The sequence below is a fragment of the Diuraphis noxia genome, unplaced genomic scaffold (genome assembly GCF_037042655.1).
Source record: "Diuraphis noxia isolate RWA-SAM2 unplaced genomic scaffold, SU_Dnox_SAM2 contig0001, whole genome shotgun sequence".
Taxonomy (NCBI): domain Eukaryota; kingdom Metazoa; phylum Arthropoda; class Insecta; order Hemiptera; family Aphididae; genus Diuraphis; species Diuraphis noxia.
The window spans coordinates 98,963,065-98,987,691 of record NW_028301711.1 but is presented as its reverse complement, the minus strand read 5'-3'; the positions used below and the strand labels follow the sequence as shown (position 1 = coordinate 98,987,691).

Genomic DNA, 24,627 nt, shown 5'->3' with positions numbered 1-24,627 from the left:
GATGAAACAGGAACGATTAGATTCGTTACTTTTACTATTCACCGAACAAGAGTTGACAAGTGGGATAAACTTGGATTCTGTCATCGATGAGTTCAATACCTTAGAAAATAGACGTATGAATCTGTAAATATTATATACTAACCAGTAACCAATAATAATTAATAAATAAGTTATAATATAATCTATGTGTGTATAATGTATTATTCAAATTTTCCACGGGCACGCCCCGAACTTAAACTCTGCGCACGTCTATGCTTTTATAGACTGTGTGATTCATAGTAAGATTGTTGCTGTTAGAATTATGAAAGGACCTGTCTACAACAGAACTAAACATTCATTTTATAATTTTATAAATTATACAAATCTTTTTAATTTAAGTTTTTGGTTGAACAGCAATATAGGAACTATAATAGATATATAGTTGTATGCATTATTTTGTTGTCATGACTCATGAGAACTCATTATGTTTTGCTATTAATTAGCTGAAAACTGTATATTTAAATTTTTTGCTTACCTTCTTATTTTCATTATTCATGATTAAACTATTTAAACTACACTTTGTAATTTAAAAATCATTAACTATTAGTTACCTTACCACAGAACAATACACAGTAGTACTATTAGTTAGGACTGCGCGATTATTATTTGACACAACCGATTATCAATTATCAGTTTGAATCGATTTTAGCGGTTAATCGGAAATCCGATTAATCAAACGATTAATTCAATGATCGATTTATTATCAATCGATTAATTTAATAATCGATTAATTTGATAATCGATTTATTATCAATCGATTAATTCCATTATCGATTTATTATCAATCGATTAATCCTATCATCAATTAATTAAATAATCGATTTCTAAATAATACATTGAATATTGATATCATAATAAAATTCAACAATCGAGTTAAATAACTAATTAATTTCAAAATATATAATATGGTAGCAAATTATATTACTCTAATATAATGGATATTGGAATACTGATTATTGGGTAGTCAAAATTACACAATATGTATTATTATTTTTGTTTATTATAAAAATTATAAGAATAACGTAATAAACAAGAAACTGTTAAAATAAAACATAAGTAATATCATATAGAAATTTAAAAAAAAAAAAACAAAGGAACTGTTTAAAATAGGAGTATAGGTATAGGGCTACCTAAAATCTATATAACATTAATTTTTTATAAAATGGGTATTTTTACATGTTTTTTATTCATGGATATGAATATCAACTGACTGCAATGTTCTTCCGTTAGTGCTGCCCTTTGGTCACTTACAATATGACCAGCTTTGCTGAAGACTCTTTCTGAAGCAATACTAGTGGCTTGACAACACAACACTTCTCTTACTAAGATAGAAAGATATGGAAACATACTATAGTTTAGTGACCACCAAGTAATTGGGTCTCTCTCAAATGAGACTTTTGGAAGTTCAAAGTATGTGTGAATTTCTCTTTGAATTAGTTGTTCAGTAGTGACTACCTAAATATAATATATAAATTATTATAATATAAATACAATTAAACTACAACTAAATTTAAACAACCAATTATTAATAGAAATATTAAATTTATTCATACTATAATATAGAGATATACTGTAGTGATTTATAGTTATATTATTTAAACAGGTAAAATCATAAATCTGCCTTTTTAACAAACTTTAATCAAACATCAAAACATACTTTTTATAAATAAATAAATGTACACTATTTAGACAATAGAAATTTAAAGACATTGCTTTATTTATTAGTTTAAAAAACGTATAACTTACCCCAGGATTTAATTGTGATTCAATTTCCACATTGAAAATGGCTGATAAACCAGTCAATTTATTTTTTGATGGTGGTTCATCACATCCAAAATTCACAGTTGTTTTTGATTTCCAATGAGTCCAAGCCTTTTTACAATTTGCTTCCATCATTTCTTTAATTTCATCATCAACAAGGCCAAACTGAATGTGATGAAATTTAAATCTAGGATCCAACGCAGTCGACAATTTTAATATATCATTATTCATGTAACGTGAATTTAGTAAATCAATAACAATTGTCAACAGTTTTTTTTTTAAAATCAATATCTATATTATTATTTTCATTTGCTCCAGCTTCAGCATCACATTCAGTTAGTTTAACTTTAATCATACTAATGACAGGAAGTATCGCAGAAGCTGTAACGTATGATTCACCTGCAAGGTTATCAGATATGTGTCTAATAGGTTGAAGAACGTCTATCAGTGTCTTAAGAATTTTCACATCATGTTCATTAATCATTCGATCTTTAAAACATCCGTTATTATACGTTCTTAAGAATGATGCTAAGGCCGGTTCTTGAGACAGAACAACTAAAATAAGATCAAGCATAGACCACCACCTAGTCTTGGAATATGATGGAAATTTCACTTGTTTTAAGTCAAATCTTTTTTGTTCAATGGCCATCTCTCGAACTGATTTTCAACTATAGGCAAATATATTTTGGATGTATTTTATTTTATCTATAGTAGACTTCACTTGTTCTAGTTTGAAAACATTTTTAACTGCAGTATTAAAACTGTGGCCAAAGCAAGGTACATGAGGAACATTAAGGTTTTTAACAGCTTTCAATATATTTGCTCCATAGTCAGTAGTAATTGCTCCAATACTTAAATCAATATCTTTGTTATACTCCAGTAACATTAATTGCAATGCATCAGATAAGTTTTCACTTGTATGATTTTCAATTAGTTCTTGACATCCCTGACAAACATTATCTAATTTAAATTCTGTGTTCAAATAATGACAAGTTACAGCCATAAAAGGTTTGTTAGATACCGATGTCCAACAATCAGTGGTAAGTGAAAAGAATGACAAATTTGATAATATGTTCTCAACTACTAGTTTGGTTTCTTTATACAAATCCGGTATTCTTCTATCCGTCAATGTTCTCCTACTTGGTAATTTATAACTAGGACATAAAGCTCGAGTATAAAGTTGGAACCCTTCCCTATCAACAACATTATATGGCATCATATCAATTGCTATAGTATAGGCAAGTATTTTGTCCAATTTTAATTTAGTTGCTTGACTAGTAATAAACATCTTCATTGAAGTTTGTTTTTTGTCATTTATATTTGTGATCGTATCAGGAAAAGGTTCTAAAAATGTTGAAGAAGCTGGTAACACTTGAGATACCGTTGAACTAAATGTTGATGACGTTGATGCTATTAATGTTGAAGCTGTTGATGAAAGTGTTCTAAAACAAATGTATAAAATGTATGTATAATAATTTCTATAATCAATTTTAATTCAAAATAGGTAATGTAATCAAACTAAAATAAACAAATGATAATATTTTTTATTTTATTTTATTATTTTTTTTATTGAGATTTTAATATTAAATTATAATATCTCAACGATTACATTTATCATACGAAGTTTACATAATACATAGCCTTACAATATAATCTGAAGTAAATATCATATTTTTTTTTCTTATAAACCTCACACTCTTAGATTCGGAGGCCTGACTGTATAATAAAATTTAATAATAAAATAAAATAATATTTAAAATAATAAATAAAACATAAAAATGTGATTATAATTATAAACTAATAATTATTTACAATGTTTTTGATTTTATAATAATATAAACAAGTTAAAATTAAATGAAACAATGAAATTTATAGTGCTGGAGCCTGAAAGTATTAGTAATACTTAAAAGTTAGTGACCTTTACAATTATAAAATGGGACTACATAGTACATCATTGCAATTAAACGTTAAATAAGAAATGTATTTCTCTTATAAATTAAAAACCTTCTTCATCAATCATTATTATTGTTAATTGAATTTTCATTTTCATTGTAGGACATTTTTTTTCTATAAAAGCAAGGAAACTAACAAAGTTGGCAAACTAACATACCTACCAACTAAAAACTTATTAATAATCATAACCAATAACCATATAAATACATTTATTTCATATTGAAGTTAAGAATATTGTTTAAATAATGAAACATCCTGTAGAAGGAAAAATTTAATTTCAGTTACTGTAGTATTTACCAATCTAAGTCTTATTTTTTAACAAACATTAAATTTGAATAAGGTAATAGGTAGTAGAAATGTGCAGGTAGGACGTAGGTACCGATTATTAAATATTTAAACATTGATTAGACTTTTTTATATGTTTCTAATACAATTAAATTCGGCCTTACATATAAAACTCAATTAAGTTTATTATTTGGTAGTTAAGTATTATACATATAATATTTGTATTTAAAACGGTTAGCAACTTACTGCCCACTATTATAGGTATGAAAAAGAAATAAACAAGTGCTACAATAAGTCAATAACTCTGCTCTAGTTTCTACTAAACTATTAATAAAGCCAGAATAAAAGTATTAAAAAATAATTTACTCTGTGTCTTCGAAATCGGATGTATCAAACATATTTTGTACTCCTCTTTTTAAACGATCTAATTCGTTGAATTTTGCTTTATGAACACCCTTCAAATGATTCCACAAGTTAGTGGTGTTCGTCCCTGCGTTTGATATGCTTTTACCGCAAATACTGCATGTAGCTCTACGGCCACATTCATCTTTAGAAAACGCATCTCACACTTGACTCATAATAATTAATAGTATTCAACAACTCAACGTTCAAAAATTGACAGCGGAAAAAATGGCGACACCCAAAGCGCAAACCAATTAACCAATAAGTAACAAAATAAACTAGAAAATACAAAATTGAAAATAGTAAACAGGACTACAATTGGATTGGGCACTATATAGTATAAGTATATAGCTGTGGCGTGGTAGCCGGCGCGCAAGCAACCGTTTTCCAAGAAACAATGAAACAATGTGACCAACGTTTTAATAATTTGACACAGCTGAGATTATAGTGGTTTAAGTGGTTATACGTATATTTAAGCGGCTTCAGTTTTAACTTGATTAACCTGATTAACTTATGAAATTTATAATCATTTATCGATTAACGATTGGTCGATATATCGATATTAATCCGATTTAATCGTAAAAGCAATTAATCGGTGTTTTAAACTATAGTGAAATCACCGATATAATCGATTAATTATATGAATAATCGATTAATTGTTATAACCGCGCAGGCCTACAGTATTAGTATGGATCAACTATATAGTTCAAGTTCATTGTTCAAGATTATTATAATATTAAATGAATTCTGGCGGCAAATCATAATATTATCAAATATAAATATTACGTATGCGCCATAGACATAATCTATTATGTCTATGGTATGCGCATATTATAATAATATGTTTTATTTTTATAGGTATATATTTCTATTTTTATTCTAATATGAATTCGGCGGCTATATGTGATACATATATTATTACATACATTTATATTTTATCTGTGATGTGATATCAGCCAAGATATAATCACAGATATAATGATAATCGTGTATTCGTGTATCAGACTATAAATTGACTTGAAAATAACAAGTCCACACGCATGCGCAGATCATTGGTTAAATGATCAGGCGTAGCATGTTTTAAAATTTCGCGTCCGGGAGCTAACTTCACAGACATGTTTTGCTATCATCGTGCGACCGCGCCTTAACTTCACACGGGTCTCCTAGTCCTAGGTATTTAAAGTTTGATACACTTTCGAAGAATAAGTATCCAACTACTAGTGAATCTTGTATAGGTACCTATGTTGTGTAATGTATATGTTTAAAATTACTTAGGTGATATATTCATATGTCAACATAATAATTTATGATTAGTAGTATTCTCAATATCAATCATAAAATACAATCCGATTCAAAATTTATTTGAAACAAAAATCTTAAGACGTTTTAGTTAAAACAAAGAAAAATAAATTTAATTCTGAAAGTAACATTATAATATTATTATGCACTTAAAATATTATATTACCATAAAAAATAAATAACACTCATTAAATCACTGATCGTTTTGTTTTAAAGATAAAATGCATTATTGTACTATTATTTATTTCCATAGGTACTAACTATATAGGGACATAGGGTTAGGTATTATATTATAATTTATAGGAACAGGAAGACGATTCCACAAAGTCGAACATTTTGAATTTTCATTGTAGTCATTGTATAAATTATAATATTTGATAATTGATATCGACGAGTGGTAATGGTAAACTATGAACAGTATAAACATACAATATACAAATTATTTTTGATAATGCGACATCTATTGTCCGGAATCCAAACTAATTTCTTTGGAATCCAAATCACAAATATTATGAGCGGCACTAAATTACTATTGAGTGGGCTATCTAGTGTATGTATAATCTATGCTTAAATGAATTACTTAAAAAACAGACAAAAACAAACAGGTTTTCTATGGCCGGCCGCACACCAAAAGAGCAAAACTGCGTTAAGCAGCATTAGTATTTTTTGTTTAAGTCAACTAAAAACAATTTGTTTTATATATGCTCATATCAGTTAGTCAAGTCAAGGCAAGACAAGACTAGACAAACATAAAAGAATACACAAACAATAAACAGTTACCATCATTTTTGGAATCAAATTTTGGAAAATTACTAGAAGCTAATAAATTGTTTTTACCTAAGCCAAGAAAAATAAATAAAGATTAAGAGTATAAATTTCCATTTGTTTTTGTCGCGGACGAAGCGTATCCTTTAAAAGCCGATTTAATAAAACCATTTGCACGTAGACAACTTACAAATTTAAAACGAATTTATAACTACCGGCAATCACGAGCGAGAAGAATTGTGGAGTGTGCTTTTGGCATACTAACAAAGCGGTTTAATGTATTTGAGAATAAAATGTTGGTGCAGCCTGATAGAGCTACAATCATTACACAGGCTACATGTGTACTTCATAATTTAATTATTGACAAAGAAAGTGATATTCAAATCGATATTGAAAAAGCACAAGAACCCAGTAACACTTGTCCTTTATTCACATTTACAATAATATATGGTGTAAATTAAGATTACCTGCAATCATGGCTCTTTCTTCAAGTGTTAAATTACATCTACCAAGATTCATAGTATGGCCGAAATGAGTACTACAAAACTCTACACTGACAGATTCTACTTCTGTTACTACTATCTGAGTATTAAAACAGAATATTGAGTAAAAAAACAAAACGTCAAGGTTAAGAAATTTTAAATTCATACCATTGACGATGGACATGTAGATCTACTTTGGAAATTAATTGTTCGATGACAATCCAGGCATGTAATGTTTTTATTCTGTCCGACACTCCGACAGTTCATTTTGTAATCTCACACCATGGTCTGACTCTATATGAAATTTTAACATTTTTTTGTTGGTGAATAACTTATGACACGTCAAATCAGGGCATTGCACGCTATTAATATTTTTTGATTCCTTAGAGCCACAAGTAATTGAATGTCGCTTTAAAGTTCTTTTGTAACTAAAATATTTATTACAAACTAAGCTCTACTATGTTACTGGTTCCAATTTCCAATATATATATTTATATATGATGTATATTTAAAATTATGATTATTGACTTGTTACAGTTAACTCAAAACTAATGTGAAATAGTTTTTAATAGAAATTAAAAAAAAAAAAATCCTTTTAAAAGCTAATTCATGAAAATAAGACAAATCAGTTATATGTATGTATGCCTACTATACAAGCTATGGTAAAATTAAAAATAAATATTGTATTGAAAAAATATAGTTAATAAATTAATGTTAAATTGTGAGAATAATATTTTCAATATGGCTCAAGTCACCTCATGTTATATGAATTTAATTAAATTTTTAGACCTCTATTAGTTGTATCATAAGGTGTATAAAATAATTTCTTAGGTAGCTTTGTGTGCGCCTCTGAAGAAGTTTTACAAATGAGTAATGAGTCCCTTCAATTTGTCATAAACCATCTGAAATTAATGCCAGCATACAACTGTATTATATTATGTTTAAAAAAAAAATGTTATCATTTGCTATGTAATTATTTATTAGTCTCTTACTAAATTTTATAGCCATTACGTATATTGTATATCGTTCGGACCATAAGATAAATATAAAAATTATTGTGTTCAAATTTTATTATAGACAATTTTATAAGACCTCAAACACAACAATTTATTTTTATAAGATTTTGGTGTTTTTTATACCTAGTATATTTTTTGCGCAACTAGGGTTAAAATTCTGGGGTCTACAGCCTACCAAACAAAACTATCTATTTAAAAAAAACCATAGGGGGTGTACGAGCCAAACTATTCTGTTTCCACCAAGCCACACTACGCCAACAACTAAGCCACTGCCTACTTGACCGCCACGTATTGGTCGGGTAGACTACCTGGTATGCCTACGCCTAAATTCCGTCCGGATAGGCAACTAGACGGGCACGACGACACCGAGGAATGGGACAAGGGAGTTTGGACTTAGGATGCTTCAGTTTAGTTATGGGGCGGGGGTCTCTGTGATCGATCCGGTCTGGTGCAATGACCCTAGAGCTCACAAAACCATGGGACAATACTTAAAACTAAAACTTAAAGCTATTTGAAGTCCGGTCACGGTGGTGGTCTGCCGAAGAGGTGAACAGGACTGCGGGACTCGACGACCTGGGCGGCCTCTCACACACCCACAGTGGGTGCTGGCGGACTTACGCAACGGCGCGCTCACGCTGATGGAAAGATGGCCTCGACAGCAATGACAGTGCGACACCCATATGCGGGATTTACTGGCCAACAAATGGATGACGTGAGGAATTAGATTTAAATAAACTTACGAGATGCGCCTTGGTGTACACAGTAATTTATTGTTCTTCACAATGAAGGTACATACAAAAAGCTCAAACTTGTGTTTATCACGGCAAGAATAATGTTCACGATGCGCTCAATGCGACTTACAATATAACTATCTCAACAACAACAAAAACGTTGAGTCGCTTTAATAGCGAGCATCACAGACGACAAAAAAAAAAATAATAATAATAATAATAATAATTCAGATAATAAGGGCGTTGGCCGCAGAACAGATAAAACAAGAGAAACACAATGAGAATATAAATCCAGGCAAAAGGCCGAATAATAATTAATAATTGATTACACAAAAGACAAAAGACAAAAACAAAGAAATTAAATAAACATAATCAGTATCGGAATAGTTGGAGCCGACATGGCTAAGTGGTGGATGGAGGAGACGGGAGACCAGATTACGACAGGTGCCGTCGCACAGCGATTAGCAAAACGCGATAGCCTAATTTAATCGCGGCGCGAACAGGGGGCTTATATCTAAATCAATAAGGAACATTTTTTTATGTGCGACTTAATTGTAATCATAGGGGGGGGAGGACTTAGCCAATTAGTTGCGCCACTGACTAAGTACTAGGTAGCGTTGCAAGGTAAGGGGAGTATTATTAAAGGACCATGAAACGAAAAAATTATTTTGGCTTAATTAATAGTTAGTCAATTACTTTAACTATCGGTGGTTCTAAAATTTGTATAGGTCGATTCGTTAAGACGCTAGAGCCAAAGAGAGAGATAGCTGCGTGACGTCACAAGATCACACGGCGCGGCGGCGGCGTATACTTTTATGCAGGAATCGCCGACGCGGTCTAGATTATTTATTTATAAATTTTGTTATATTCAATTATATTATAAATACGAGTAACTTCGTAGTCACAACAATGAACAGACATGCCTATACAAATACTCTATTTGGTTAATTATGTTTTTATCTAAAATAAGACTTATTCTATGTTAACGAACGTCGATCAACCGCATTTTACATTTATACGTCTCCGTAAACGGAAATATTTTCATCGTTGGGATTTTGTTTTACGAGGTATAGTAATTTACTAATGTAGTATTTACTAATTCAATAATGGATTTACGTAGTGGAAAAATAGTAGACTTTAAACTTGTTCAAAAAGGTATGGTAAAAGGAGACTTGGAAAGAAAAGGTTATGAATTATTACTTGATGATCTGACCAAAAACCAAAATTTTAATATTAAATTGTTTCTTACTGATCGACATAAAGGAATTCGTTTTTACATTAGAACATAACATCCTGAAATACAACACGAATTTGATGTGTGGCACCTATCTAAAAGTTTGATGAAAAAAATGAAAACCTTAGAAAAAAAACACGAAGATGCATATTTATGGAGAAGTAGTATTAATGATCATCTTTGGCGGGCTTCACAAAACTGCAAAGGTGACGGTCAATTATTAGTTAAAAAATTCACGTCTCTACTACATCACATAAAAAATGAACATGAATGGGAAGAAAATGGAGTAGCAAAAACATGCGATCATGATCCATTAACAGATGAAGAAATAAATAAAAAATTATGGTTAAAATCCGATAGCGAATCATACTATGCATTAAAAAAAATTGTAACTGCCAAAGATTTTATAAAAGATTTGCCACATGCAAAACATTTTGTGCATACTGCAGGCCGCTTGGAATCTTATAATGTAAGGCTAAAATACATGCCAAAACGAATTCATCTGAAATATATTTCTTTATCTAATCATCTATCTAAAAGTATATATGTACCATGTGAAATATCGAAATAATATTACATCAATTTCTATTCTAAATTCTAATATCATAGTTAATAAAGGTAATAAAAATTAATAACGTACATTTAAATTTAGTAAAAAGACAAAACGTACACTAATATTTATTAAAACAATAAAACCCACAGACTTATGATAATTGTCTTAATTTTTATTGAATATAACAAAAAATTTTAAAAAATAACCAAGACCGCTTCGGGGATTCCTGTGTAAAAGTATACGCCGCCGCCGCGCCGTGTGATCTTGTGACGTCACGCGGCTATCTTTCTTTGGCTCTAGCGCCTTAACAAACGACGTATACAAATTTTAGTACCACTGTTAGTTATATTAACTCACTATATATTAATTGAACCATATTCATTTTTTTTGTTTCATGGTCCTTTAAGACAAACATAAACCTTATTTTAATAAAGCATATTGTTGCACATATGGATGACGCATTGCGTATGGAGTTGTAAGCGAATAATAATCAAATATATTATATTAGTGTTCGTGTTAAGTTTAGGCTACTATATAGGTAAATAGACATTAAACATATAGAAAGCTATAATTCAAAAAATGTTGTTAATTGTTCAGCAAAATCGTTATAATGTAATATTATGTCAAAGAGTTGCTAAATAACAAAATAACAGACAACTATAGGTAGGTACTTAAACATGTTTTTTATTTTATTGAATCAATGGCAATCGGTGTGTAGTGTTTTAGCCTCACAAGTCACAATAGCTGAAAGTTTAGATGAAGCGTAGAAATACACTGTCTTAAATTCAACAAATTAATTGTAAATATGTATTTGAATTGTACATAAAAAGAACAACGGTCAATAATAATGTTACACTGAACTCTATACATGGAAGGCGCATAGAATCTTAAAACATGTCCACCCTACGGACGGCGCCATATTGATTCCGGTTTCATGGAGTAAACAATAATTCATTGAAACATTATACCGCTATTTTTTAAATTATGTTTTTAGATAATCAGAAATTGGAAAGGCCATTCAAAGAGCATTAATCCGCTGAACTGTAGATATTTTTTTATGAATATATAAAGCTTCCTATTCTGAATACTCAATATAATGTTGAAGTTGCAATTTGACAAAAAGAAAAACAAAGACTACCCAATAATCAATGAAAATTAATAAATGATGTAACTAATTAAAATTATTAATTGTAATAATAAATGTACAAATTCATTTAAATAATAAATGTGCTAAATTAATCAATGAATTGTTTTTTCTTTGCCTCTTTGGGTAATTATTATGAGTTTTGACTGATCTATAGGTGCGTTTTATATAATTTCAACAATATTATCTCTGAAATCGGTAATCACTTCAGTGATTTTCTATGTCTAGGGCCTTCTCAGCTAGCTGAAAATGTTATTTTTGGGATTCCATTTCAATTTCAATTATAATACAATTATACCAGTTATCATTACAATTATAATACAATTAGGCTGGTTATGGTTGATAACATTCCATGAAAAGTTCCTACAATGGGTACTCTGAAAACTAACATTCTTATTTTACTTATGAAGGTGTATAATATTATGTAGGTACTAACTTTAGTGTTGTAATTAATTATACCCAACTATACAAGTGCTTAACTGTTTCAACATTTATTATCATAAATTAAATTTCCAAAGCTTAATTAATTGTTAAATTTAATTAAGAATCAGATATTAAATTCTATTTAATATGGTGCGAAAATGCTGTGTTCCGAATTGTGGATTGAAAAATGTCAAAGGACTCAGCATGTTCAAGTAAACTACAGTATTTTTATTTATAATATTTGACAAATAGTTTATGAATTTAATTATTTTATAATAGCAAAAAATTTTCCATAAGCTAAATAACAACTGATATATTAACTTCAAAAAGTTAATTATTTCATGGTATAAATGAAACTGCTATTAAATATGGTGAATTAAGCTATTGTAAAATTGGCTGTATTTTTTTTTTCATTGGGTATAAACTAAATAAAAATTTGCAATATATAAGAAACATACAAAACATTAATACAAAAATGTATTTAAGAGACATTAATACCAAATATATGATCAATTGACACTTAAAAAGCCAATTTGTACAACATTTATAATATTTAAATACATTTTTTTTAGTACAATACAAAATATTAAAAATAAAATTATATAATTTTAAATGCCTAAAATATACTTAGAATTCCATTTGGTGATATGAAAAGAGCAGACCAATGGAAAAGTGCTATAGGGTTATTAAATATTGAACCAGGAAAAAATTACTTCGTATGTCAGCATCACTTTTTAAACAGTGACTTCAATCGAGAAGGAGTAAATGTTAATGTTAAGAAGTTAAAGATAAATGCTTTACCTAGTCTACTTCTGCCGGTAGGATATCAAGCAAAATATAAAACACAAAAATGTTGTTATAGTTCAAATAATTATTTACTTTAAGGAAATTATTTTAATGGATGTTGTTGATGAGAATAAACGTTCCATTAACCAAGCAAGTACATCAGAAGAATCTTTTGTAAAATTGTCTTTAAATGCTCAGGTAAGAAAATTAGTTCTGTAATATTTCCACATTTTCATATTTTGATAACTTTTTAAGGAGAGTAATATGATGGAATCTAATGTAAATGAAATTGACATTAAATTAGGAAATGTACAAACAAAAACTAGTGGATTATCACTTGATTCAGAGGTAATTAGTTTGATGTTTTTGTTAGTTTTTCTTGTTCAACATTTGTTCTTACATTTTATAGGAATTCAGTAAAAATAATGATTTATGTCATATTGTTGAGACACCTGTTCAATTAGAATACTCTTCACCAACAGTTTTTCAAGTAAATTTTATAAGCATAATTTTTTTTTTTTTTAAGCTACCTAATTGACTATGTTTTTTCTACCTCAAATTTTTAAACAATAATAGGGATTAAATAATAATTCACATAATAAATATCATTAAAAACAATACGAAATTTTAAATTATACCAAACAATAAGTCAACTGACGACAAAAATATTCTAGCACTTTAAAACTAATTTAAAATTGTATTTATTTACAATTAAAAGTGTATGGCAGATCGAAAGAAATTCTGTGATAGCTGTGTAACAAAGAAAAACCTGATTGAAGCAAGGCAATATTATGAACATAAATTGATAGAAATAGAAGATCAAATAAAAAAGTTTCCCTCTTTTTGTCTGTGTACAAATGATAGCTCACAATCATTTACACCTGATGCATCAAACAACGTAAAAGTTATTAGTAAGTTACAAACAAAAAATACACTTGTGACTTAAATAAAACTCAATTTAATGGTATTTTACTTATAGGTTTGTTTAATACATACACAAAAGAATTAACACCTAAGTCAAATGCTCGGCGTGCCTTATTTTTGGACCATTGTTATGAAACATCTCCAACAACATTAAAGAAAAAAAACATATTACTTCTCAACATCGTTATAAATTTCAAATTAAGGCTAAATCAACATTAAAACAATGTAAACGCCAGAGATTACAAATTAAAAAAATTAAATTATTGCTTAGGAAACTAAAAATAAAATGTGATCTCCATGAAAAAGTTTCATCATACATAGAGGATACTTTTCCAACAGCTATGACTGAAATGTTTAGTCGCCTTAAAACAAGAGGACGAAAAAGTTTTTCACCAGCATTACGAGCATTTGCGTTAACTCTTAATTTTTACTCGCCTAAGGCGTACGATTTTGTTAGAACTGAATTTGGATCAAGTCTACCTCACAGAACAACATTGAGATCATGGTATCACGAAGTAAAAGTTGACGAAGGATTTACTACTGAATCATTTATAGCGCTTAAAATAAAGAGTGAAGAGTATAAATGTAATGGCAAACAGTTATTTTGTTCTTTGATGTTAGATGAGATGCATATTAAGAAACAAGTAGAGTGGGATGGTAAACATTTTCATGGTTTAAGTAGTATTGGTAAAGATTCAACAACAAATGACCCTAAATTAATGGCTGCAACACAAGTCTTAGTAATTTTGGTGGTTTCTATAGATTCAAATTGGAAAGTTCCAGAGGCTTACTTCTTTCACAAAGGTCTAAATGGTCTAAACAAAGCCAATATTGTGATAGAAACTTTAAACAGACTTTCTGAAATTGGTATGAATAAATTAATGATTATTCTGAAATATATAAAATGTAAAATAAATACTTTTAATTATTTATAGATATTGAAGTACCTTCTATGACTTTTGACGGACCAGCAATCCATTTCACAATGGCTAATACTTTGGGAGCAGATTTTACGTCAAAACAATTAAAAACACATTTTCCACATCCAAGTGATTCGTCTAAGGTCATTCATTGTTTATTAGATCCTTGTCATGCACTTAAACTAGTGAGAAATTTGTGGAGTTCAATGAGAGTTATTTACAATAGTAAAAATGAAAAAATTGATTGGGCTTACATTGAAAAACTTGTAATGCTTCAAGAATCAGAAGGACTTCATGCAGGTAACAAGCTTAAAAAAAAACATTTGGAGTGGAAACAGTCTCCCATGAAGGTGAATATTGCTGCTCAAACTTTAAGTTCCAGTGAGGCAGATGCTATAGATTTTTGTAGGGACTTAAAAATAAATGGTTTTGCAAACAGTGAAGCAACAACTGAATTCATACGGTTTGTAGATAAGTGGTTCGATATACTCAACTCAAGAAATCCCCATGGCCGTGGATCCAAAAGCCCTATCAAATTATCAAATTTTCAAGACATACAAATATTTTTAGATAATATAATAGCATATATATCTACACTTACATGGGGACAGGGACAGGGGCTGATGATTGAACATCCTAAAAAAACTGGATTCTTGGGCATCATTATATCGTCTATGAGTATTAAACAAATATTTAAAGATGTTATTGTTAAAAATCCTGAGCAATTTAAATATTTGCTAACATATAAATTGTCTCAGGATCACTTGGAATTGTTTTTAAATGCAGTAAGGGCTCGTGGAGGTTGGTGTGTCAATCCAACAGCGAAACATTTCAGTGATGCTTACAAAAAATTAGTTATGCATCACAGTATAAAATCATCTGGTGGGAATGTAGAAGTATTGGACCAAACTTCAATTCTATATGCAACACGAACACCTGTAACTAAATATTGTGATACAACACCAAACAATGATACACTGTCAATCTCAAACAGTAGAAGATTTGACGAAAATGAAGAATGCGATAATGAAGATTTAGATGATATTTTGAGTTTATTAACTAATTTTGATATTGACCGAGAAAAAGAACTGCAAAAAGACTTGTTAGACATTGGATTGGAAATGCCACCAAATTATTTTGTACTTTCAGAATTTTCTGAAAATGCAATTGCTTTAACTGCAGGATATGTTGTTCGAATGGTAATTATTTCTTTTTCCAACATTTCAAAGTTACTAAAACAATTCAAATTATAACATTTCAATTTTCAGGTAAGGAAACGAATTAAGTGCCATGAATGCATGGCAGCACTATATAAAGGTAACTTACAAGATAACCGCATTAATTTAATTCTGCAGAAAAATCGTGGAGGTCTAATAACACCAGCTAGTGATGTCATTACTATTTGTCAAATGACAAAACTGCTATATCGTCGACTGAAATGTGACATATTGAAATTTAGTCAACACAATTTTGAACAAAATGTAGCTATAGCAGTATTCAGTCGCCTAATTGACAAACACTTGTTTAAAGAACTTGATTTTCATACATTTGATTCTGAAGAAAATCATATAACAATATTAATAAAAACAATATCACTTTGTTTCATCAGAATAAGAAACTTTCATGAAGTTAAAAAAATAAATTATGAAACTATTGGTAATAATAAGCGAAAAGTACTTACGCGGTTGACTATATTCCAAAATGTTTAAAGTAAGTAAATAATATTGAGTGATGTTGATACATCTTATTCTTCAATGCGCTATGTGCAATCTTTTAATTTTTGAACAAACTTTATGAACGTTCTACATTCAAATATAATGAATAATGATTAATTGTTCTACAGGCAACCATCTTTTCTGACAAAAAATACATATTAAATAAGATCGTTTTCGTAAACAAGAGTATATATAAAAAACTAAAGAAGAAAAAAACAGAACACAAAGAAAACTCAATAAAAATACACATAATATCAATAATCTAAGATACTTGTGCACAAAATAAAATAAATAATAATATACAAATTTAATTACAAAATAACAAAATAATTCAAATTCAAAATCATATCATTGTATGTTCATTGTTCAATAATTATTAGGGGCTGGTACAGATTTCCAGATTTCCCGATTTTGATAACAGTAGATATCATCAAAATCAAAATTCGGGAGATCAGTTTAGCCAACCTTGGAAAAATAAAATTCCCGCATAAGATATTGCTTTTTTTTACTCGACCAATTTTGCCAACATAAAAATACTAAAATCCTTTTTATTCGCCTTTAAAATATCTAAAAACCTAACGGGGCATCGGCAGTTGTCCGAAAAATGATAAGAGAGAGAAACTTGATAAGACTCCGAAAGCATGGAGTTATTGCCAACCATCGGACAAAAAAATCTCTATTTTAAAATTGATAAAAATTATATTATATTCAACATATATACAAAAATTATATTATTCTCCACATATACATAAAAATTATATTATACTCTACATATATATAAAAATTATTATTCTACATCTGAAAATCTTTGTTTGACTTGGACATTAAATTATTATTTAAAATGGATGTACCAACAAATAACGGTAAATATTATTATTATAATATTGATTTTTTTATACATTTTTTTTAAAAATTATTTTGAAAGTTTGTTTAGATATTGTAAATCATGACCATGCCTATAATTTTACCAATCAAGAGCATGGTAAGAATTAAAGAATTTAATTAACATTTAACATAAATAATCATGATTATAGATGTATAGACTGAAAATTAATAATATATATAATGATGCTGTAGGTATTATTAGCAGTGGCGTATTTGAGGGGGGGGCGATAGGGCAATCGCCCCCCCCCCCCCCGAGAGATCTTTGAAAATAATATTTTATGATTGTTGAACTTATAAGTGTATCTAAATATTTTAATTAATAAATAAATAATATTTTTTTATGAGAAATTTTTGTGATAACTGTTCAATTGATAATACATATTATATCGGATAAATCGGATTACTGATTAGTGATTGCTCTATGATACGCAAAGATGGAACATTTGGCCCGAGGACTGGGTGACGTAGTCCTGCCAAACGAATGATGGAACGGAACGTCACCTGTCGAAATGGTTACCTAAATGGTCACGATGGGTCATTTCGTCATTGTGATAAACTGATAACTTATCAGATACTTATCTATGAAATAATTAATTATGATATTTATGAAAATGTGTTGTGTCTGTTCGACTGTTCCGTTCCGTTCGCCTGTTCGCCATACAAATATACAATATACAATATATATATACAATATACAATATATATAAAAAAACTTAGAACCAAAATTAAATGGTGAAGTTTTAGGTGACGCAGTAATTTCATTATTACAAAAATTTGATTTAGATCTTAAATACTGCGTGGGCATTGGAACAGACTGCTGTTCAGTTATGGTATCGTTAGTGCGAGGAGCTGTGCAAAAAATTCAATCATATGCCAAAAATGCTATCCATTGCCCATGTGCAAATCATGCATTGAATCTCTCTATCTCAAAATCATCATCAGTCCAAAATATTAGGAACAGCGTAGGATTAATGAAAGAAATAATAGAGTTTTTCAATTGTTCATCTAAAAGAAATTTTATCTTAAAAACTGTCCTGGATGGTCAGCCTCGCTTACAAAGTTTATGTGAGACCAACTGGATAGAACGCCATGACAGTGTTATGATATTTAAAAAATCTATACCCTATACGATTGATGCTTTAACTAAAATTTCTGAATGGAATAAACTTGTCTCTTCATCTAAAGCTAAAAGTTTATTAACAGCTATGTGCAGTTGCGAATTTATAATCGCAATTCAATGTTTATCGAATATTTTATGTGTGACAGCTCCAATGAGTCGTATTCTTCAAGGCATAAATAATGATGTGTTATGTGCTAAAAACTGTATTGACAATATTATTTCAAATTTAGAAAATAAACGTAATAATTGCCAATTAATATTTGAAGAGATATTTAAAGAATGCGAAGAGTTAATGGTTGAATTCGAAATGTGTATTAATTGGGATATTTTACTCGAATTTAGGGTAAACGAGGTTCTAGGGGAATAAAAAAAAAAATCAAGTTGTCAAGTTTTTCGAGTTATCTCGACTGTATAAAGCCTTACTAACAACCTTTAAACAAATGTTTTAATTATTCGGAATGTGGCATATGCTTAATCGCTCTGTATTTAGTTTTTAGTAATAGTAGTTACATTCTCTCTTTGTTATTTTCGTTTACTACTCTCCTCGACTTCACACATCCACTTTTTGGCTTTTCCACTTCTTATTATTTATATCCTTATATTAACCATATTTGCTACTTTATATTATTTTGTCAATAGGTTAAAAACTTGGCTAAGATCAAAAATGGGCCAGGATCGGCTTACAGGGTTGGCATTATTAAACATTCAAAAATCTATTGTAATAAATGTTGATGATGTTATTAATCGTTTCACAAGTCTAAAAAAAAGAAATATAGATTTTGTATTGTAAATAAAAATTAAAAATTCTTTAATAAAAGTGCTTAAATCAATAATAAAAATGCGTTGTTTTTTTATGTCTAAAAAAAATTGTATTAATTGGTGGGGGTGGTTTACTCCTCTTAATATCGCCCCCCCCCCTAGGTGAAGGCTCAAATACGCCACTGATTATTAGTCATGATCATGGCTATGTGATGATGGATTTGGTACATAATGACAATGATAATAGTATGTATTCAACTATTTAAATAATAAAATATTATAAATAAATATTTCTTTTTTTTATATACAAATAGATTCTAAAGAGCCTATCGAAAATTATAATCCGGGTATGTATTTAAGTTATTTAATGTAATTCTTTCACTTACTATTTAATTTTACATGAAATAGAACCCCAAAAGCTATCATGTGAAGTCCTTAATTTGGAAAGGCCTGAGACATACACAATAGTTTTTGGTACTCAAAGAATGACCGAAATTGTACGGGATAATCTGGGCTTCCTTTATTATAAAAATAAAAAAACTGAGAACAAAATGTGAGTATAAAAAAGGTAAATTAAAAAAAAAAAAATTAAAAATTTAATGTCTTAATTGTACAGATATTTGGTATGTCTTGAAAAAAAATCGCAGAACCCGTGTCGAGCAACTGCTCATATATCCCCTGACCAAAATAATGATGAATTAATTTTGTGTAAACAACACAATCATCAAGTAAGGCCATTCAACGAGGAGGTATTTGATTGCACGGTAAAGGTAAAGATATTCCACGGTAAAGGCAAAGTATATTTTAACCAAAATTATATTAATATGTTTATTGAATTAAGTTGTTACCTAACCTAAGGATGTACAATGTACATGGTATAAGTAAGTCTAAAATTGTATTTTTAATTTTTTTTTTTATTGTTTTTGTGAGTTAATTACTAATAATTTTGTTGAGTATAGTATGAATCTGCAATGTTTTTATTGCAAGATGTTCCACAATAATGGCAGTGTATTTAAACCAAACTTATATTTATATGTTAATTGTATTAATTTGTTACCTAACCTAAGGTATAAGTAAGTCCAAAATTTTATTTTGTTTTAATTGTATTTAAAAATGTATTATTTTATATTTATCTTTAGGAAATGACAATTACTTAATCTAATTAATTTTTAAATTCTTTACTTTATTTATAGACCAACTACTGTTCTTAGAAAATCAGTCATTTGTGGAATTCAGACAACTGCAACAAAATTTGAAGGTTAGAATTAAACTTAAAGTTTCTTGAAAATTATAAATTCTTGTCATTCATACCCTTTGAATATTTCATAGATTCGAAATGGTGTTCCAACAAGGGCAAGAACAGCCAATACTGAAGCAATTAAAGATTTTTTGGTAGACTACACTCAAGACTTAAATTCAGATCGCCTCTTATCTTTTTTGAGACGTGCAGGACACAGAGTAGATGGTTATATTATACAAGAGATAGGTTTAGGTTCTTATCCTACTGTAGAGGTTTGATATTTTCAGCATTCACCCACCTACCTACAACAAAAACTTACCTAATTTTACAATATTTTTGACAATTATTATTAATTCTACACACATACATTTATATATTATATTTTTACCAACTAAATTAGATAGATACTAGAAAAACATGTTTACTACCTTCTTTAAATTTCATTTTGCATAAATTGACATACCGATTCCAGTTCAAAGTTAATTTTTTTTACATTGCGTTCACGACCAGAATATGAGCACTCCATGTTTCCATATTAAAAATAATACGAAATGATTATAACATATTTTCGTAAGTAATACCAAAAAACTAGAAATAAAATAAAGTATAACGAATATTTAAACATTATTTCGGACGGTAGTAAAATAATTCGAACAATTTAATAAAACAAAACATCTTCTACAACGCTCAACGACTGACGAGTAGTCACTATATAGTGACCGAATTACTGAAATCTTGTGCAAGTTGTAACAGACAACAGTAAACATGACTATTAATACATATTTTACTATAAATGAATAAAATCAAACAATCATTACAATTACATAACACACGCACACTATTTTCGGCGGGTGCACTGAATGAAATACTATTTTTATCTTATCGACATGTCTATTCTATTTAGTATTTATTATGATATTACGATTTTTTGTCAGTACAATAGTAGGTACCTAAGTAAGTGGTACAAAAGTTCTAATAATACCTAGTTGAATGTAACGTGACCAATTTAAATCAGTTATTACATCACTAATTTGAAATGTATTTTAAATACTTTCTGAATGGATGTACATGTACTTGTATCTGTATTTAAATACAATTTTAAAAGTATCTTTTACAAGACAAATTAATGTTTCATATTAAATATAATTAAATAAAGGGATTTTAATAATTTGTACGGTCTTTTTACTTCATATCGTATAAATAAATACTTTATGATCTAAATGTTATATTTATATATTTAATGTTTTCAGAAAATTTTTATTAATCATGAAGAGTTGAAATAAGACTTGTTCAATGTTCGTTCCCGATAATCTATCGAATTATCCTACGTATTTACATATTATATTATACAGCTTTTACATGTACGAGTATTTCTTAATTTCACACGAGCCTTATAAAATCGAATAATTCAAATATTTACTCACGTAATTTTGACGTCTCTAAATGAATCGTATATTAGTAGGATTTTAGGAACCACGTACCACTACGACTTACGACAGTGTTCCAAAAGCAAATGAAATTGTTATGGAATATCGATAATGAAATCATTTTATTTATAATAATAATGTCCATTATGCCTGATGAAAATAATATAATGTTATTGTATTAATGTTATAACTTATAATTAGCACATGATAGTGTTCTTGTAGGGTGATTTAACGCTGCGTCGCTGTTTAATTGTTATCGGCCAACATTTTTATTTTTAGTTAAACGACAACAATAATCAATTGTAATCATTTCAAAAATCAAATAACAATTTTAAAAATATAGACAGTATAAACTGATAAAACGTAGGATTATTATTTTCCGTATTAAATTGGTCTTTAATATATTATTTAATTCAATAAATTCTTGAAATTACAATCGGCAATCAGTGGGTAAACATCTTACATCTATTAATAGTCTGGCAATAGTATTTAATAATATAATTATTATCAAAAAATATAAGAATTATCATTTAGTTGATCAGTGTTACCCTACAAACAAACAAAAAAGTTTTATAATATAATTTTTTTAAATTGTATGTTGGCAATAACTTTAATGGTACCGTCATTCGACTTGAGTTCTTATCATTTTTCGGACAACTGCCTACGACCCAAACCTAACAACCACTTATCAATTATAACTAATGGTTATCATTTTATCAATATTCTAACTACAAATTACAAAATAAATGGTATAATAAGGCATATTAAATGTTATAATTGCTTTAATTGCCTGAGTATATAAAATTTGTTAGATTTGTTTGTATACAAGGCATTGTATGCATTTATTATTATCACATCGACGGTGTTTTGTAGAAAGGGCGTAACCCTTAAAAAATCGAAAACCGACTTTTTGGTATCAAAATTTTCAGAAAAATTATACGCATTAACTGTAAAAACGTCGTTCATTGGATAAGAAATGAGTCTAACTGATAACAATTATACTGAATGGAGGCGCCCTTTTAACAATATAAAAGTAAAATATGATTTTGTAAAAAGGGCGTTCTCCACACAAATATTATATATATATTGGGTAACAATTTAGAAATTACAGTATTTATACCTTTACCTTTTAGTATTCAACTGTTTATATTGTGTTATTAATTTATTATCAATATACAATAATAATATATTATTAATATTATCTAAACGTCAATTGATCCCATTGCTATCATGGCAGTCTGTTGTTATTCTGTTATCATAGAAGTTCCCGCTTAAATATTAATATTATTATGATAAATATAATTTATCACTTCGACAGTGGTCGGTTTGTCGGTTTGTCCACAGAATAGATAAATTGGTTTATCGGACAGTTGTTGTTAACGTTCACGATTATTAATAACTTAATAATAAGTTCTTAATAATCATGTATACCCCCGTCTGCCTGTCATTGATTATAAATATTAAAATAATATCTAACCTAACTTAGTATTTATAATCAATGGTCGTATTAATTAATGTTACACAGTGAACTGCACAGAATACATGACAAAATAGATTTGTCGTTGCACTACGTTTTGGTCTTTTTCGTGTTTGTTATATTTTAATAATTTCATCATGACTTCAAGAACCCTAAAGCTGATGCGGATGGCATTAAAAGGTAACACTAGTATTAGTACACAATATGGCCATAATGCAAAAGATAGTAATAATATTATTACTGTTAATGAGGAACCTAATGATAAGAATATAAATCTTAATAATGCCAATGAACCTCTTCTAAACGAACTTGACAATTATACATTCGACCTGGATATCAATAATATTGACGAGTTTGTTTTATTAGAAGATGGAATTGATATAAATACTATTTATGGACAGAAACTAATTTAAATAATATTAATAATAGTATTGGAAATAATACTAATCATAATATTATTACTTCTAATATTAATAATATAAATGTCCCACTCCCAACTTTTTCTGAAGCTGATGAAGATATAATTGTTAGAAAGTCTGATATAAACCTCAATATTGAAAACATTGATGAGTTGGTTGTATTAGAAGATAAAATTGATCATAATATTATTATAAATACTACTTCTGAGACAGAAATTAATATAAATATTAATAATGCTATAGAAAATAATAATATTATTTCTAGTATTGATATAAATGTCCCATCTTCTGAAGCTGATGAAGATCTGATTGTTGGAATGTCTGGTAAAAAAAAAAGAAAGATTGATGTTCGTTTAAATAAAAAACAAAACCGTGCCATAGGTGAAAGCTATAAAAAAATTAAGAAAGATAATAGTTTTGAAATTGTAAGAAAGAAAAAAATGAAAGAAAATGATTGTTTGGTTAAAAAAAAATGTAAAAATGAGTGTGCGACCATCAGTGAAACTGAAAGATTGGCTATATTTAATAAATATTGGTATGAACTTCATGATTATAATAGAAAAAGAGACTATTTATTAAGTTGTATGGAAAAAGCCCCCATTAAAAGGACTTATGTTTTACATACATCTAATCGTTCTAGTACTTATCGTTATTTTGTCTCTGTTGATAATGTTGAAAAAGAAGTATGTAGGAAATTTATTCTTAGTACATTGGACATTTCAGAAAAATTACTAAGATATACTCGTGATAACAAGATTGATCTCTATGTTTCTAAACATGACAATAGAGGTAAGCAACCATCAAAAAATAAAACTGCTAATGTCATAATTGGGAATGTTGACAGATTTATACAAATGTTGCCAGCTGT

The 24,627-nt window shown here is 28.6% G+C and overlaps 2 pseudogenes; one reads left to right on the top strand and one right to left on the bottom strand.

Moving 5' to 3' along the window:
• Positions 1–1,194: 1,194 nt before the first annotated feature.
• Positions 1,195–4,616, bottom strand: LOC149062732 (E3 SUMO-protein ligase ZBED1-like; annotated as a pseudogene).
• A 14,795-nt stretch (positions 4,617–19,411) lies between these two features.
• On the top strand, positions 19,412–19,928 carry LOC149062731 (uncharacterized; annotated as a pseudogene).
• The last annotated feature ends 4,699 nt before the right edge of the window (positions 19,929–24,627 follow it).